At 41.0% G+C, this 20145-nt stretch overlaps 1 protein-coding gene across 7 annotated transcripts in view; it reads right to left on the bottom strand.

The window, feature by feature from the left end:
* The window catches only part of KCNAB1 (potassium voltage-gated channel subfamily A regulatory beta subunit 1), a 362204-nt gene that overhangs the window by 165554 nt on the left and 176505 nt on the right, over positions 1-20145 (bottom strand). Inside the window, exon 1 of one of the 7 annotated variants that reach the window (XM_057316037.1) lies at positions 1554-1919. The exons of the other annotated variants lie outside the window; for them this stretch is intronic. The gene's annotated coding sequence lies outside the window, so the exon portion shown is untranslated. Of the gene's footprint in view, positions 1-1553; positions 1920-20145 lie in introns of those variants that run through there. 7 annotated transcript variants of the gene reach the window in all.

Genomic DNA, 20145 nt, shown 5'->3' on the forward strand with positions numbered 1-20145 from the left:
ACTGGGCTTTGAGTACGGATTATTTCAGTGCTAAACAAATATTTTCAGGCAGAATAATACATTTCACAACAATTTACAAATGACTGCCCTTTACAACCAATTCCGAACTTCATGGAGTCCTATTTGAAAGACCTCTCGTTTTGGTGGCTCTGCTTCTTCTCCCTGACATGCTCCCATAAGCCTCCTTCCCTGAGGAGCTTCTAGAGTGGAAGGGCCAGACCTGCGGGGTTCAGTACTGACCTCAGAGGAGGATGAGTGCAGGTGGTGATTCAGCTGCATGGTCAACTCCTCCCCCTTTCCTCAGGCCCAATGCAGGCACTCACTGTCCTAACCTGAGGGGAGAATCTGAGCCCGAAGCTGGCAAATCACTCAGAAGCATAAACTGCCCAAGGGAATTCAAGGTGACGTCACTACATTGTCCCTGTTTATGAAAACTTTATTTTGAATAAAATTCAATATATTTTATTTCTTTCCCAAATGGAAACAACTTTAATGACATCTAGTATATCTTTGGCCCTTAAACCTGACTTATCTATGAAATATTTTTATATTTCTAAAGTTAATCAACTATGACGCGATGGAGCAGCTTGAGAATTGACAAAAATATAAAGATCGATGTAAGACAAATGGACATGAAGGTTTGAACATAAGTTTTATGTAAGACAAAACTACCATTTTTTTTCTTAAATCAAATAATTGTTAATAGATAAATTCACTGTATCACTAACACATGACTAAGTGTATGAGGCTCCAGGTTCTTTGTGGATTCTGTTCTCTGAACTGTGTTGGAGAAGCTCTCCCTCTCATTTCAGGGGCTTCTCCTACAGTAAAACATGAGCTGAAACGTGTATCTATGTGCGCTGAGGTTTGGTGAAGGAGTTGGGCTAATGGTTCCTTCCTTTTCCACTTATTTAATTCCATTCTACCACCTTTTTTTTTTCTTAATATATTTGCAAGTTTACAAGGTAAGCTATGCACTTTTGTTCCACCTGGAGCAGGGGAGAGAACTTAGATATCCTATGACCCAGCTATTTTCTCCTATGCGTTTAAGAAAAACAAATACATGCTCCCAATAAAGATATGAACGAGAACATTCATGGTGGCCTGATTACTGATAACTCCAAACTAGAAACAACCCTAATGTCCATCAACAATAACGTCCATCAACAGATGCATAAACCACGGTATATTCATATAATGAAATATCACACTGAAATAAAAAGAACTACTAAGACACAGTAACATCAACGAGTCTTAAAAATGAAATGTTCAGTTTCACTTACGGGAACTTAAGAGCAGGGAAAACTCATCTATGGTCCCAGCAGCCAGAAGCGTGGTTACGTCTGGGCAGGTGGCACTGACTGGGGAGAGGTAGAAGGGAAACCGCTGGGGAGATGGAAATGTTTTCAGATCTTGACCTGCCTGTGCTCCACGAGTACATATGTGAGAAACAATTTATCAAGTTGTACACGGAGTATTTATGCACTTTACCATATAGAAATTATATATAGATATTAAAGAAAGAAGCAAATAGCTGCACCAAGAAAACCTACCCGTGATGATTTACCAAGAAGTTTGGGGATACAGTCCTTCCAGCATTTCCTTTGCTCAGGGGCAAATTGTGGGCCACACTGACCGTTGCTTTATATACTGGGCATTGTGCTAGTAGCTTTGGTTTTCCTTTGAATTCTCACTCCAACCTGGGAGGTATGCAGAACAGGTATTTATCATTCCTGGCAGCAAATGTAGATTAATTAGTCTGAGGTCACACTGCAAATAGACGGCAGAGTTGGAATCACCTCCTGGACATGTGGGGGCTAAAGTGGGTGCTCTTTCCACTCTACTGAGCTGCTTTCCAAGGCAAACATTTTTGGGGAATGAGGATAAAAAAGCAAAGGGTGAAACTCTCTCCCAACACCACCAACAACAAAAGGTAGAATTGTTTTTCATCTGAGGACACTCTGGCCCACTTTGGCTGGCTCACGAGGTCCATTTCATGAATAGATGCATTCACTGAGATTTCAGGGATACTGGGAACCGTTCCCTACCCAGGAAACCCCCTCTGAGGGTTGCCAGATAGAGTACAGGAAGCCCAGCTAAATGTGAATTTCAGACAATGGATACATTTTTTAATATAAGTATGCCTGCAGTTTGCATGGAGGATCCTTATACTGAAAAATTACTCCTGAGCTTCTGAGGTCCGCGTGGAACTGAGAAATAGTGTTTTTATTTGCAAAATTTGGCAACCTTACCCAGCCACCATCCCACCTTTTTCAAGATACCTGCAAGTCCTAAAGCCTTTCATTTCACAACCAGAGCTTGGGTGTAATTGCAAAAAGCCAAGCACACACACAACCTAGAAAGCAGCTTGAATGAGAGCGTTGGGGTTTCGGGGTGCAGAAAGGGACCCTGTAGAGAAATTCTGGCACCAAAAATTCTATCCTGTTCATTTTTTGTGCTAAAAGATCTTTAAATCACAGAAGCGTGGGGGAGGGGAGGTCTCCCACATTTCCAAATGAATTACAACAGAGTTCCTTTGCATTTCCTGTTTATCTGTTGAAGGTGCTAGAGGCTGGGGCAGGGCTGGGGTGGGGGTGGGGGGGGTGGTTTACATGTACTTCATGATGCTGTTACTATGACCATTGCCATTTGACAAATTGTTAAGGGAAGTAGAGTCTCCTTAAAATTTCCAGCTACTAAAATAGCACTAGCTACGATTTTTGAATTATCATTTTTTTTTTATTTTATTTTTTTGGAGTGGGGAGGATTGCTTGTTCATGTTCTTTAGCGACAGCTTCCTCTATAAACAAGTACTTTGTGTAAAGGTAGTCAAATAACTCTCAGATCCCACCGACTGAGGAGGGGAATTGTTAAAGGTATTAATCATTCGTGCGAAGGATTTTTATGAACTACAGAAATCTCTGAAATTTTCCATTTCAATTCAAGAATCGAATCAACCTGTCCAGGTGATGGATTCGCCACGGTGACACAATTGACTTTCTCCTTCTTTTGAGGTTTCCTACAACACTTCAGGGACCAGATCCTTTCCTTCTGCTCACTATATGCTTATTCTCAGTAGCTAAATAATAACATTTGTGGGAGTGACGTGGTTTACATTGAAGCGCAGTAAGACTTTAAAACGAGACACGCACAGCCCACATACTGCATGAGAGGTTACCGTGAGCAAGACAGTTTCCTATTTGAATATTAAGACAAAATTAAGATGCAGAGATATTGGATTCCCCTTCCAACTGGGTAAGGATTCCAAATCACAGCTCTGAATACGGGCTCAGGGGGCAATGCAGCAGTCTTTACGGCAAGCTGGGGTGTTACTCCTGTGAATTTAAGGAACGAGATGCTGGCAGCCCTCAATTCCTGATGTGGAGTTCTCCCCCGGCTGACCTCAGGAGATCATGGCTGCTGAGAGCTGATGTGCCCCCGGGATGCCTGCCACCCCAAGGAGGCCATCGTGCCCAACGTCATCAACCTCACAACCTCGGGAGGTCGAAATTCTGTTTTCTCTTCTCTGATTCTTTAATGCATGTTTATCGAACACCTACTGTGCCCGGCCTCTTGTAGGCGCTAGGGATACAGCAGTGACCTTGAAGAGGCCTGCAGGGTCGCCACTGTGAAGGGGTACACATTTCAGCAGAGGAGACAACAAATCAGTGACTACGTGCGTAATTCCAGATTTTCTCCCTACACCATCCACTAGTATCATCCTTCTGCACTTTCCACTTCTCAGTCATTCAAAGTTCACTCTCTTCCCACCCTGTCGTTTGTGTTACACACAATAGGAGAGAACACAGAGCCTCCAAAGAGAAACCGGAGACCGGAAATGTTGGCTGGGTTCCATCTTCAGTATTCGAGAGAATGTCACATTGCACGCATTAACGCACTCACTCTGATGTGTGCACATCAGTTCTCACGCTTTTTATCAACTTTTTTGAGGGCCAACAATTTGTTTTCTTTTATTAACTTTTATGTCAGAGGACCAAGTATAGGACAAAAAAACTAAGTGTTCAGTAGAGAGAGAGGCTGCAGAGAGAAGCCTCCCCCCCCCCCATTCCCAGCGCTGCTAACCAGTGAGCCCGCCCGCCAGGCCATCCGCCTGTTTGCCCCTTACGCTTTCCCAGCCAGCACAATTTAATTTCTGCAATTTTCCAAAACTTGTTTGCCCGGGTTATGTCTGGTCTGTATCCGTTTGGATTGTACGAGACCATGAACTCTTAGAGGCGGGGACCCTGTCTATTTTCATTCAATTTAGAAAGGGCAAAGCTGGGGCTAAATGCCCTGCAAGATAATGAGTGATCGGGAGTAGAAATTCAAGATGAAAAGGCTCAGGCCCTTCCTGACAAAACGGTTTGATTGGCCCTGGTCCAAGGCCCTGCCGAATCGCGGCAGACAGAAGAGCACGATGCGTGGCCCAGCGGGAGCCCAGACTCAAAGGAAAATGAAAAGAAAATGTGTGGCTATGAAAGGACGCAATCACTGTGATTACAATTGTGAAAAATGCAGGGGCACGAGAGAGAGCACTGGAGGGGGTGCAAAGCTCCGAGGAGTGCCGTCCTGGAAAGGGAGACTCTGAGGACAGGAAAATGCCTTCATCATGTTCCTGACATTTTCCGAGGCTGAGGGAAGTTTAGTGGCCACTTGGTCTCCTTAGGTCAGGAGGAAGATGAGTCCCTTGCCCTCATCTGTCTCCTATTCTACTCTGCACAGAGCAGAGACACTCAAGCTGGTGACACTCTGTCCCAGGCACCACACATGTGTTCTGTCTGTAAGCATCTCAGCCCCTCTGTGCTGTAGGTAGCACTCTTACCACCATCTGCATTGTTCCCAATTTATAACGGGGAAACCAACGGGCTCAGCGAACTGACGGGGTCACACAGTCAGTGACGGGTGGAGGTAGGATTTGCACCCAGGCCTTGTTAGTCCTAAGCCCTGCTTTTAACTCTCTTGCTACACAGCCTAGATTTGGGGCAAGCTTCCTGTCTTCGGAAGGAAAACACTGGAAAAACCCTGAATCTCTCTTCCTTTGCCCAGCTCAGGTCTAGGCCCCCAAAGGAACAATGTGATACTGCATTGTTCATATTCTTCATACTACGGAGAAGACCCCGTCTCTTCAACAGCAGGGGACCGTGTTGGATATTTAGCTCTGACTGACCCTTTTCCTGACGTCCTACCCTGCTCCCCCGCCATGATCGCTCTTTTAACAGCCTTCCCTGACAGAAAGCATAAAGGTACTTCTAATGAAATAGATTTTCGAATCTTCCCCCCCCCCCCCGCCCCCGTTCAGGTGGCTAGGCTTGTTTGTGTCGCAGCCGTAAGCCACCCAGAGGCATTCTGTTTCTGTGACGAGGGCACATGCTCCGGATTAATTCTTAATATGCATTGTCATGAGCTGCTGATCAGTTGATATTCATCAAAGGACCCAGTTTCCTGCTCAGCTGAGGCCTGAGGGGAGAATTCCTGACATGAAAAATGGACTGAGCTTAACCAGCACCAAGCACTCCACCCTGGTGTTCAAACACACCTCATTTATCACACATACATCTCAATTGCTCGCAGAGGGTAGAGGACTGTGCTGGTCTGGACTGTTCACTGTACGGTTCAGCCTGAAGCCAGAGGAGGGAGCAGACTGCCTCTGATACTGCCTTCAGACGGGGGGTGCCGGGGCCCCCCGCATGCTACCCTGCTGTGTCTCTCGGAATCCCAAGGAGCGAGCAAGTAGGGACTGAAAGACTGAAAGACTGCTAAGTATTGTGGGGAACAGAGAAAGAGGTATTCGAGGGTCAAATACGGAAGCGAAGAACAGCTCAGCTCCTGCACCCCATTTGTAGTCGGTCACTTCTGTGTCGCTGCTGAAACGGAAACAGAATCGTGCAGACTTGCCTTCGAGCACTCTGGTCTTCGGTCTCGGAGCGCGTGGCTTACTGTGCGGATTCTGCACCATGCTAGGTAGCTTGAAAACGTCCCTAACTAGAGGAAATACAACGGCCGAAGGGTAGAAGTCACAGATGTCTAAACGCTTATTCCTGCATTCAGCGATATTCGCGATCAGAGTTAATCCAACTATTTGAAAACAATTATAAAATACTAAATGCCAGCATTTTCGATTAATAATGTAATTGGTTTGGGCTGGACATACAGTCAGAGAGGGGGGGAAGAAAACGGACAGGTAAGTAACCACCCAGGTACTAAAACCTTCCAGGCTGAATTTGGTAGCATAGCCACTTGCCAGGCTAGAGCATCTGGATATGTTTTGCAAAGGATTACGTATGTTTACCTAATGCACAATAGTGTTATTCTTTTTAAACGCGATCTGGGGCTAAATTAATTATTTTCTCTGAGACAATGTAATGGTCTCTCTCGTTAATGTAATTAACTTCACATCGGGCATCCAGGCGTTCACACTGGAGGGCCAGTTACACAAGTTCATTTTCAGCGCTCTTTCTGTGGTAGCTCAGGGGGCAGTACCCTGACTGTCTACTCACAGGGCCAGAAAATGAGCTTCCACAGACCACTTTGGAGACCACTGTGAGAACTGAGCTGGGCTTCTCAGGGTGGACTGCTCCTGTTCTCAGAACTGCTCTTTAATTCCTGGTGAATTTAGCGACAGATAATAAGCCATTAAAATTTGTGCGTGAGAGTAAAATTCTAAGTAGGAGCCAGTAGATGCACAATTAAAAGTAATGGTTCAGAGAATAAATCGTTCCCCTCTTTCATTCAGTAATAGTAAAGATAATTATAAGGCCAAAAGAAACAATAATGGGACTGATCGCCGACTTTTAGTTCTGTACCCCACACTGTTACAAGAATTTTACATGTATTAACTCAAACCTTAACACTAACCCATGAAGAAAATAATCTTATAAATAAGCTCTAATTTTCAGATGAGGAAACTGAGCTACAGAGAGAGGTTAATTAAGGTCATGTAACTAGGAAAGATCAAAACCCAGGCAATTTGTCTCCAACAACCTAGCTCTCAGAGTCAATGCCTCCCTGCCTCAATAAGAACAGGAGTATAAAGTTTAATATGTAATTATATGTTGGACTGAGTTCACATGAACACAGGATAAATGTCAACGTTTCCCTTTGCATCTAACCCTTCCTTTGTCCTTTCTTATCTGCATAGTTGCTTCTATTTAAAACAGTAATCGTATGTCAATTTAGAAAATTTAGACAGCATGGAAGAGCAGAAATAGGGAAAATTACCCATAATCCTATCACAATACACTTTCCCATTTTTGATACATAAATAGGTAAGTAGATGGATAGATATACATAGATATAGACATAGGTGTACACATAGAGACAGGGATAGAGAGTAAATAAGGCTCTATAAGCATAGTATCTTTGTCTGTTTTATGTATTGTGGTATGTCAAGTTTCTAGAACAGTGTTTGGCATAAAGTGGGGGCTCCATAACATTTGTTGAATGAATATAAATAATTCATGTTCTTATTCCAAAAACACATACTGAGAGCCTCCTCTGTGCTAGGCACTTCTCTGGACAGTGGGGACTGGGGCAGTGATAAACATGGATCCCAGCCCTATGGAGGATAATGGGGAGTAACTAATAATAAGCAAGGAAATAAATTACAATATGCTTGTGTTTATGTGTATATGTTTATATTATATTATTATATATTATATATAATATATTATTATATATTATATATAATTATATTATTATATATAATATATAATATATTACTATATATTATATATATTATTATATGATAAAAATAGCAAATGATAAACATGAAGAAAAATAAAGCAGAGAGGGGGTGGGGTCTCAATATGAAGTAGGGAGCTAGCAGAGACCTCACTGAGAAGGGGCCATTTGAGACGAGATGTGACACTGGTCAAGAGGGGGTCACATGAATGGCGGGGGAGGGACATCAGGAAGATGTCAGTGGACAGGTGCTGGAGCAGGACCGGGTTTAGTCTGTTGCAGGAACATCCAGGAGGCTGATGTGGCAGAAGCAGAGTGAGCAGAGGTGGGAAGAATGATGAGAATTACTGGGGAGTTGGGGATGTCAGATCATGGAGGGCTTTGTCAGACCACTGCAAGGGCTTTGGTTTTGACGCTGAGTGGATGAGGAGTCATGGAGGATTCTGCACAGAGCAGGAGAGAAAAAGAAGAGTCAAGAATGATTCTAAAGTTTTGGCTTTTATGACTGGAAGGATGGAGATGGGGAATTAATTGAGATGGGGGGATGCTGGAGGAAAGGCAGGTTGGGTGGGAGTAGGGGAGAGATCAGGAGTTTGGTTCTGGATATATAAAATCTGAGGTCCAAGTAGAGATGTCAGGTGGGGCGTTGCACATATAAATCTAGAGTCTGAGGGAGATTTTCAGGCCGGATACAATGATGTGACTATCTAATTACAAAAATCGGATTTTTTTATGAATACTATGGTAATCTATTTTCATATAGCAATAGATTATGAACATTCTCTGACGTGGTTAAATAAAGTTACATATATTTAAAATGAATTCAATCTAATACTGAATAGCCCTAGAAAACCATATTTGTTATCTTGTTTAATCCTCCACACAAAAACCACGGTGTAGATATTTAGATGCTCACTTATAAATGAATAAAATGAGACTTGAATGGTGTAAAATGACTTGCTCAAGGTCACCACCAGCACGTGGGAGGATAAGGATACAAATTGGGATTATCTAGGGCTTTTTCTATCATACACTGTTTGCCTCTAAGGTGACATTCCTATTTTCACTTTTCTCAAACTATGACAAATCTATAGAAAGTGCATTGCAGTTAAATATCCGTTAAGTATCTCAGGATGTTGGTCAAAAATAGACTCTGTAATGACACACTACGTCTTGCATAACACGGTGATGTGCAGCTTCTGTCCACTCTGATCATCTGCAGATGTAATGATGCACACACGCCACGGTGGCCACTTCCGCACTGTTACATAAGCAGATCGCTTATTGCTCTCCGGGTGTCCTTGCTCGTTTTTGTCCTCTTGGAGCCTGGCTGAAGGTCACTGACCTTTCTAATCCAGAGGCAATAAGAGTCCCCTGATCTGAGCTGATGAGCTAGAAGGAAATCATTGCTTATTCACAGGGCTTCACCTTCTGAAATTTCTTAAAACATCAATGGCAATGTGTTATGGGAGAGGATGGACAAAGTGTAAGGTCATTACAAATTCTCTTAGAGTCAAAGAAGCTTGGCTTCTGATGTCCCTTCTGAGCCATAGCCTGAGGCTCATGATACCATAGGACACTGAGAGGGGAAACTGGGCAAAGCAAAAGGAAGAAGTCATGAGTTCATACAGAAAAGTAGATGAGCGACCACTGGCAGAATTTGTATTTTTCCCCCATGTAGGGGTTTGCATTCATTTTTTCAATGGAACAACTCAAATGATCCAATTTTGAAAGGAGGTCTGAAGGTAATATATACTCCTCTTCAAAGTAGGCCTGGGATGGTGCTGCTGCCACAGGCATATTCATGGGAAACAAGCCCAAGATTCATTTATTTCAAAATAAATACTCCCCCCCCCCCCCCATCACACAAGGTGTTTTCTCTTTTTGGTACTGTAGGATATTCTGCCTTTAAAATATTTGTATTTTATGCATAGTATTACATAGTTCTTTGTTGATAAACTTTATGAGTTTATAGACTGAAACAACGGTGATAAGTTCTACTGTTTCTTGAGGACTTTTTTTTATCCACCAGGTGCCCAGAGAAATGTTTTAAAAACCAACTCATTTCATCGTCATCGAAACTGTGTTTTACTGACGGGGAACTGAGCTATCTTTTCTGAGGCCCACACAAGTGGGAAGAGGCTGAGCTGGAAGCATAAACCAAAGGCCAGCCCAGGCTCTCTCTTCAAAAAAAAAAAGGGGGGGAGAAAATGTTGAGGAAAACCGATTGTAATAATTTTCACAGGTGTAAGTGGTGTTTTCTAATTTGCTTAAAAACCTAGCCTTTTCCAAGTAGAGATGTCAGGTGGGGACAAAGTTCTTCCAAAGAAATTCCAGAGATCCAAGTTGTTGCAAGTCAGTTTGTAGCGTCTGGGAGGCCACATGAGGGAGTGGAATGGAAAGGCATGGCAGGAAGTGAGAACACGGTGAATGGGACCTCAGCTTCCTCTGGGCTCTCCCTCTGGTCTCCCCCTCTGGCTTCTCTGTTGTCCTTCTCCTAGAAGGAACCAGAATACAATTCCCTCTTTTCCTACTTCCTTTCCATAGAAGAAATGGAAATTTTATCACCCTGGACAGCTGTTGATGGAGGAACAGAAATGACCAACCAAAATTATGTCATGACCTTAGGGTTTGGTTTTGTTTTGTTTTGTTTTTGTTTTTTTGGTTGTTGTTGTTTGGTTTAAGTGAAAGGATGATGTGGAATAATCAAGAAAAATTCTCAAGCCTCATTTTGTCAAAAATTCTAATCCTTTTGAATAAATCCATCTAGGACTTTTGGGGAAGATGGCAGAGTAAGAGGACCCTAAGCTCACCTCCTCCCACAGATGCAACTAGATAACACCTACATCAGTGTAAATAACCCAGAAAATGACCTGACGACTGGCAGACCAGATTCTCCCCAGCGAAATGTAGAGACAAGCATTCAAGAGGGTAGGAAGGGTGGTGATGAGGTCAGGAGCAAATGGACCTGTGGGACTGTCCATGAGAGGGAGGGACACCGTAGGCTCAGAGAAGGGAGAGAAAGAGACCCTCACACCAGAAACCCCAGGCAAAGAGAACCTGCATGGAGAAGATGAATCCCCTTAACATTTGACTTTCAAAACCAGAGGGGCAGAATTTTGTGAGTTCTTATAATCAGCAGAGCCTCGCACCTGCAACTTTAGCTGGCTCAGCTCTAAAAAAGCTGAAAGGGTGAGAGGACAGTGAGTCTCTGTCCTTAAAGAGACAGCAAAACAAACAGCCCTGGAGATACAGCATAGAAGCAGCAGTTTGAAAACCACCCGAGGTATATGGGAAGGAGATCTATTTATTAATCTCAGAGTGTGTACTAGAGGGGAAGGGATCAATGGGAGAAATGAACGAAGAAGCTGGCGGCCCCTGTTTCCCTGCCCTGTCCCCAGCCTAGACACACAGACACCTCGGAAACCAGCACAGGGCCAACACTCACCTAATTTGCTAACAGTGTACCCTACTCCCATGTTCTCCTCTGGACATGCCCCCTACAGCCAGGTCTCCACTCCCACAGGTAACCTGTGCAAACCTTGCTAACATTGTGATCCCCCTCCCCCCACATTCTCCTACAAAGCTGCCCCCTCCAATATGCCCTTGGCTGGAGCCCATCCAAAGCAGTGCTAGGTGCCTAGCAGTATGCAAGTAGCCCCAACAAGGCCCAGTCACAACAAAGTGACTCCTGCCCTGTGGACAGGGAAAGATAACCACACACACTAATCTGACTATGGCCCAGAAGAGGGCTGTGGACAGACATCTGGTCTGGCTGCAGGCCCCACCCACCAACAAAAGCTTCTCCGGGGACAACACAGGGACAGCACCCTGTGGTTCAGTACTACTACATCTCTGGAAAACACCTGGTCTGACTCAATTCAAGCCCAAGGCAGCCCCAGATTGGCCCACTAACAACACAGGCACTAAACCCTGCTCACAACAGGCAAAGAGAGCCAACTGGACTGAAGGCAAACATGGCTCTGCCACAACAGTAGGGTGCATGCAGCACACATAAGAGACACTTGTGAAGCACCAAGTTCTGGTGAACAGAGGATACTGCACTGCAGGTCACTACAGGGCCTCTTCTCTATAAAGCCACTACTATCAAGAGCAGGAGATATAGCTCACTTTCCTAACACACAGAAACAGACACAGAGAGTTAGACAAAATGAGGAGATAGAGGAATATGTCCCAAATGAAAGAACAGGACAAAATCACAGCAAGAGAGTTAAATGAAACAGATAAGCAATATACCTGTGAAATAATTTAAAGTAATGGTTATAATGACACTCATTGCATTTGAGAAGAGTGGAGGACCTCATTGAGATGCTTAACAGAGAGACAGAATACATAGAAAAGAACCAATTGCAGGTGGAGAACTCAATAACAAGTCTTTAAAAACACAAGAGGAAATAAGTGGTAGACTAGAGGAAGCAGAAGAACGGATCAGCGACCTGGAGGACAGAGTAATGGAAAGCAGTCAAGCTGAACAGGAGACAGAAAAAAAATAATACAGAATGAAAATAGACCTAGGGAACTCAGTGTCAGCATCAGGCATAATAACAGTCACATTATAAGGATCCCAGAAGGAGAAGAGAGAGAAAAGGGGGCAGAATTTTTATTTGAAGAAATAATAGCTGACAACTTTCTGAATCTAGGGAACAGAATCCAGATCAAGAGGCACAGAGAGCCCCTGACAAAATCAACCCAAGGAGACCCACACCAAGACACACAGTAATTGATTAAAATGATGAAAAGTAGTGATAAACAGAGAATCTTAAAAGTAACAAGAGAAAATTAAACAATTACATACAAGGGAAACCCCATAAGGTTATCAACAGATTTTCAGCAGAAGCTTTGCAGGCCAGGAGAGAGCGGCATGATATATTCAAAGTGCTGAATGGGAAAAATCTGCAGCCAAGAGTATTTATTCAGCAAGTCTATCATTCAGAATAGAGGAAAAGATAGAGAGTTTCCCAGACAAACAAGGTTAAAGGAATTCATGACCACTAAACCAGCCCTACAGGAAATGTTAAAAGGCACTCTTTGCGTGGAAAGGAAAAACCATAAGCAGAAGTAAGAAAAATAGGAAGCACAAAAGCAGGAAAATTAAGTATATCTATAAAAATCAGTCAAGGGATTCACAAAATAAAAGGACATACAGTATGATACCAGATACCTAAAATGTCAGAGGAGGGGAGAGGAGTAAAGAATAAGTTCGAACTTAAGCAACCGTCAAGTTAATATAGACTGCTGCATGCAGAAGATGTTATATACAAACCCAATAGTAACCACAAATCAAAAACCTGTAATAGATAGGCAAAAAAATAAAGAGCAAGGAACCCAAATATATCACCAAAGAAATCCAGCAAACCATGAGAGAAGAGACCAAGAGAAGAAAGGAACAGAGAAGAACTACAAAAACAACCATAAAGCAAGTAACAAAATGGCAGTAATTACATATTTATCAATAATTACTTTGAATGTAAATGGACTAAACACTCCAAACAAAAGACACAGGGTGATGGAATGTATAAAAAAGACTCATTTATATGCAAGTCTCATTTCAGAACTAGGGTCACAAGCAGATCGAAAGTGAAGGGATGGAAAATGATTTATCATGCAAATGGAAGTTAAAAAAAAAAAAAGCGAGGGTAGCAATACCTACATCAGAAAAAATAGACCTTAAGACAAAGACTATGACAAAAGATGAAGACAGACACTGTAAAATCATAAATGGAACATTCCAACATGAAGATATAACAATTATAAATATTTATGCATCCAACACGGGAGCACCCAAATACATAAAGCATCTATTAACAAACATGAAGGAAATAGTAGATAATAACACAATAATAGTACAGGACTTTAACACTCCACTTATATTAATGAACAGATCATCCAAACAGAAAATCAACAAGAAAACAGTGGTTTTTCAATGATCCATCGGTTTAACAGGTATATTAAGAACATTCCATCATAAAACAGCAGAATACACATTTGTTTTCAAGTGCACATGAAACATTCTCCAGAAGAGATCACATATTAAGCCACAAACCAAGTCTCAAAAATCCAAAAAGACTGAAGTTACACTATGCATTTTTTCCAACCATGATGCTATGAAACTAAAAATTGACCACAAGAAAAAATCTGGAAAGAACACAAATACACAGAGATGAAATGACATGCTATTAAAAATGAATGGGCCAACCAAAAAATCAAAGAGGAAATCAAAAGATACATGGAGACAAATGAAAATGAAAGCACAATGGTCCAAAATCTTTGGAATGCAGCAAAAGCAATTCTAAGAGGGAAGTTTATAGCAATACATGCCTACCTCAAGAAGCAAGAAAAATCTCAAACAACCTAACCTTACACTTAAAGGAGCTAGAAAAGGAAGAACAAACAAAACCCCAAAACAGCAGAAGAAAGTAAATAATAAAGATTGAAGAAAAACAAATGATATAGAAACTAAAAAAAACAAAACAAAACAATAGAACTGATCAATGAAACCAGGAGCTGATTCCTTGAAAAGATCAACAAAATTGATTAACCTTTAGGTAGATTCATTAAAAAAAAAAGACACAAATAAAATCAGAAAAAGGAAAAATAACTGACACCACAGAAACACAAAGGATTATAGAAGAATATTATGAAAAATCATATGCCAACAAATTGGACAACCTAAAAAAATGGACAAATCCTAGAAACATAGGCCCTTCCAAAATTGAATCAGGAAAAGAAAATTTTAACAGACTAATTATCAGCAAAGAAATTGAATCAATAATCAAAAAACTCCCAACAAACCCAAAGTTCAGGACCAGATGGCTTCATAGGTCAATTCTACTAAACATCTAAAGAAGAATTAACACCTCTTCTTCTCAAACTATTCCAAAAAATAGAAGAGGAAGGAAAATTTCCAAATTCATTCTGTCAGGCGAGCATTTCCTTGATACCAAAACTAGATAAAGACACTACAAGAAAAGAGAACTACAGACTAATATCCCTGATGAACATAGATGCAAAAATCCTCAAAAAAATATTAGCAAACTGAACCCAATAATACGTTAAAAAAAATCATTCATCACAATCAAGTGGCATTTGTTTCTGGGATGCAAGGGCGGTTCGATATTTGCAAAATCAATTGATGTAATACATCACACAAACAAGATAAGAACCATATGATCATTTCCATTTGACGAAATACAACATTCATTCATGATGAAAAACCCTCAACAAAGTAGGCTTAGAGGGAACTTACCTCAAAATATTAAAGTCCATATATAAAAACCCACTGGTAGCATCATACCCAATGGTGAAAAACTGAGAGCTTTTCCCCTAAGATCAGGAACAAGATCTCTCACCACTTTTATTCAACATAGTACTGGATGTCCTAGCCACAGCAATATGACAAGCAAAAGAAAAGGCATCCAAATTGATAACTAAAACTGCCACTTTTTACACATTAGATGATACCATATATAGAAAACCCTAACGACCCACCAAAAAACTACTAGAACTGATAAATGACTTTAGTAGGGTCACAGGATACAAAATTAATATACAGAAGTCCATTGCATTGCTATCCACTAATAATGATGTCACAGAAAGAGAAATGAAGAAAACAATTCTATTTACAATTGCACCAAAAATAATAAAATACTTAGGCACAAACTTAGGCACTTCACAAGGAGGTGAAATACCTGTACTCTGAAAACCTTAGAACGCTGATGAAAGAAACTGAAGATGACACAAACAAATGGAAAGATACTCCATGTTCATGGATTGGAAGAACAAATATTGTTAAAATGTCCATACTACCCAAAGCAATCTACAGGTTTAATGCAATCTCTATCAAAGTACCAACAGCATTTTTCACGGAACTAGAACAAATAATCCTAAGATTTATATGGAACCACGAAAGGCCCTGAGTAGCCAAAGCAGTCTTGAGAAAGAACAAAACTGGAGTTATTACAATCCCAGATTTCAAGATATACTACAAAATTGTGGTATACACATAGATCAATGGAACAGAATAGAGCATCCAGAAATAAACCCACAATTGTACGATCAATTCATCTTCAGCAAAGCAGGTCAGAAAATGCAATGGGAGGGGCGCCTGGGTGGCACAGTCGTTGAGCGTCTGCCTTCGGCTCAGGGCGTGATCCTGCCGTTCTGGGATCGAGCCCCACATCGGGCTCCCCCACTGGGAGCCTGCTTCTTCCTCTCCCACTCCCCTGCTGTGTTCCCTCTCTCGCTGGCTGTCTCTCTGTCACATAAATAAATAAAATCTTTAAAAAAAAAAAAAAAGAAAATGCAATGGGAAAAAGATAGTTTCTTCAACAAATGATGCTGGGAAAACTGGACAGTAACATGCAAAACAATCAAACTGGACCACTTTCTTATATCACACACAATAATAAACGCAAACTGGTTTAAGGACCTAAATATGAGACCCGAAACCATAAAAATCTTAGAAGAGAACACAGGCAGTAACTTCCCTGACATTGGCTATAGCAACAGTTTTCTAGATATGTCTCCTGAGGCAAGGGAAACAAAGGCAAAAATAAACTATTGGGACTACATCAAAATAAAGAGCTTCCACCCAGCAAAGGAAACCATCAACAGAACTAAAAGACAACCTACTGAATGGGAGAAAATGTTTACAAATGACATACCCGATAAAAGGTTAGTATCCAAATTATATAGGGTTTATACAACTCAACACCTAAAACCAAACAATGCAATTAAAAAATGGGCACAAGATATGAACAGGCATTTCTGCAAAGAGAACATCCAGATGGCCATCAGACACATGAAAAGATGTTCAACATCACTCATCATCAGGGAAATGCAAATCAAAGCCACAATGAGATACCAACACACACCTGGCAAAATGGCTATAAACAACAACACAAGAAACAACAAACATTGGCAAGAATGTGGAGAAAAGGGAACCCTTTTGCACTGTTGGTTGGAATGCAAACCGGTGCAGCCACCGTGGAAAATTTTGAAGTTTCTCAAAATATTACAAATAGAATTACCATATGACCCAGTAATTCCACTATGAGGTATTTACCCAAAGAATATGAAAACACTAATTTGAAAAGATACATGCACCCCTATGTTTATTGCAGCATTATTTACAACAGCCAAATGATGGAGGCAACCCAAGTGTCCATCAATAGATAAATGGATTAAGAAGAGATGGTATATATACAGAATGGAATATTATTCAGCCATAAAAAGGAATGGAATCTTGCCATTTGCAGCAACATGGATGGATCTAGAGGGTATGATGCTAAGCGAAATTGGTCAGAGAAAGACAAGTACCATGTGATTTCACTCATATGTGGAATTTAAGAAATAAAATAAATGAACAAAATAAAATGGACAAACCAAAAAACTCACTCTTAATTATAGAGAACAAACTGATGGTTACCAGAAGGGAGTTGGGTCAGGGTATAGGTGAACTAGGTGAAGGGGATTAAAAATATACTTATTATGATGAGCATATAATTGTTGAATCACTGTATTATGGTGGATTAAATAAAATATATTATTAAAATGAATATCATCTACTTCTTTTTACATTTTAACATGACTCCTAGAAAATTCTAATTATACAGGTAGTTTCATTATATTTCTATTGGAGAATACCAGTCTAAAACTTCCTACAATTTGTTAAAACATATCAATGGTACTGTGAGCATCAAATAGGTTTTGGTGATTTTTTATGAAGATATATGAATGAGAAAATAGTAAAAATCTTGTATTACGCATAATGCAGTCACTAGGTTTGTGAAACATTACATTGCCATGCAGAAAACAAGAAATGGAATTCTTAAGTTTCTCATAAAAACAATATTTCTTCCAAGAGCTCAATATTATAACTTCCTTTTCTACCTGTGTCTCCCTTCAAAGTTCCTACTCATTACGGGATGAGCCTCTTCTTAGACCAGCCAAAGGATTCACTGTGGCAACATGCATCTGTTCAAGCCTGATAATAGAATCCGGAGTCTTCGGAACAAGGGTGTGTGTGTGTGTGTGTGTGTGTGTGTGTGTGTGTGTGTGTGTGAGAGAGAGAGAGAGAGAGAGAGATACAGACAGACAGGGAGGTGTGAGTACACACTCACGAAACATTCCTATTTCATGACTTCGGCCACAGAGACTTTGTTTCTTTCACTTCACCATCTCAAATAAAACACCCACCACATCACAACACACCAGACGCATTGTGGCAACCTAGTGGGCAGTTCAAGGAACTCCCTAGTGCTGTAACTTGGGAAGACAAAGCCAACAAGACAGGGCATTCCTCCTGGGAGCTGCGTCTGAAGCCACAGTCCCTCTCCTCTAACTTACTCCTGTGTGTGTAAGATTTCATCACTGCTGGAAAATCCAGAGAAATGTTGCTCTTTGAGCCCTTCTTTTTTAAGCTGGTAAAAGACATCTCTGCAGAAACTTGCACAGCCACTGAGGGAAATTTACTTAGAGCCCTAATGTGTACTTTGTGGGGCCGGTGATGATAAATCCTCAAGTTAATTGCAGATTTGACTTGTGCTGCATTTTGTTGTATTGTTTTCATGGAAGCTCAGAGAAAGGGAGCTCTGAGAGTTGCTTAATTTCTAAATTTGAAAAGAGGAGCCTCTTGGGTTTACAAAAGGCAGTGAGTGGAAATCAGAAAGCTTGGGTTTAATTAGCGCCTGATTGGTGGTGTCATCCAGTTTCTCTGGGACTCTATTGTCCCATCGGCAATCTGGGCAGAAAATCCCTGCCTATGGACAAGGGAATAATATAAACAACTTTAAATGTGTTCTGAAAGAAATAATCATGTTTGAAAAATGAAGGCAGATTTTTTGTGGTCACAACCTTAACCTTACCTGATGCACTGTGGGAATGAAAAGTGTTCATGTCACTTTCACGCCCTCTGTAAGTAATGTATTAAGACAGATTTCTATGTTTTTCTCCAGTGAATTCTAACTTGGAGTCACATTTTCAGCAGTATAAAATTCCACGCAGTTGAGAATAGCAAAATAATAATGTCTGAGGTTCTGAGAGGTTGAAATCAAATTCCTCAATGTGACTGTAGGTAAATATAAAAAAACATGTGCATTACATGGAATCCTCCTAAACTAAATTTTGATCATGGAGACGAACTTACTTCTTGACAAGTTAGCAATAAAATCCTAAATTTTGAGTCATGGAGTATTTTTTTTTATTTTTGTACTAAAGAAAACGCCACCATCAATTTGCTGCAGTATTTCAATGAACAAAGACTTTAAAGGTAGTCAACATAGGCAGGGCTAATTGTTTCACATGAAGGCAAGTGGAGCATTGAGTGTGAATGAGGAAGTGGTCTAGGCAGCATGAACATCTCCTTTACCTCAGTCACTGCCTTGACCTACCTCTCGGAGGGCTTTTGAGGGCCACTGCTTTCATGCTTATGAGACTGAGTTAGAATCGAAGGACGTGGGTCTCATTTCAATGCTGACAACATGTATAAATTAAAACAGTAGATTCTTTGGTGATGGATCATGCATCCTGTTGAAAATATTTAGATATTTCCAACCTGCGTTTGTTTCTTCAAAAATGATGACAAGAATGTGAATATCCTCTCTTAAAAAAATCTTAAATTGCACTGCAGGATCCATTTGTATGATACATTATTAATCTTTTAGACTGAAACATGAGTCGCTATAACTTAGGTCTAACAGACACTGAAATATCAATCGACTTCATTTCAAATGTGTTATCCCAAGGCAGCCAGTTAGGGGTGCCTTCAGACTTTCTCTCATCTGACACTATAAATGAATAATAACTGGGCTTGTAGGCTAGATTCTTGAATGGAAATCTCTCATTTGGATATAGTTGCAGTTTCTGCCGGTTGGAAATCTGATCACAAACATATTGAGTCAAATAGATACATCACAAGTTGTAATGCCTTAGTTTCTCCGGAACTAAATAGGGATGCATATTGAGCTGAATATTGCCTATTCGGTTGAATATACTCTACTTGCCTGACTGGAACTGGTCTTTCTGGGCGATGGGTGGAAGGATATGCTTAAGCAGGATTGGTGATGTTATCTCAATTCTCCATTAGAGACAGAAACGGAGATGTAAGTTCTGGCAAAGTCAGAAAAGAGGAAGAATGAACTACCTTTATCCCATCTTTGGGGCTTTATTCTAATGCTCCTTAAATTTCCTCACCCGCCTTCCTAACTGCATCTTTAGGAAAGGTAATTGTTGTTTTTGGGCCGGACGAGTTGAGGCTGAAGTGTTTTAAAAGATGCGATGGCAACACCTCCATGGTAGGCAGCCTCTGGTGTCCCCCAGTGATCCCTGCTTCCCCGTGTTCACACCTGTGTCATCCATCCCCTCCCTTCGAGTGTAGGCTGGACCTAGAGACTGGTTCCGAACAAACAGAATACAGTGAAGTGATGGCTTCTTTCTAACCTCTCT

This window comes from Ursus arctos, unplaced genomic scaffold (assembly GCF_023065955.2).
Source record: "Ursus arctos isolate Adak ecotype North America unplaced genomic scaffold, UrsArc2.0 scaffold_20, whole genome shotgun sequence".
In the NCBI taxonomy this organism is placed as follows: Eukaryota; Metazoa; Chordata; class Mammalia; order Carnivora; family Ursidae; genus Ursus; species Ursus arctos.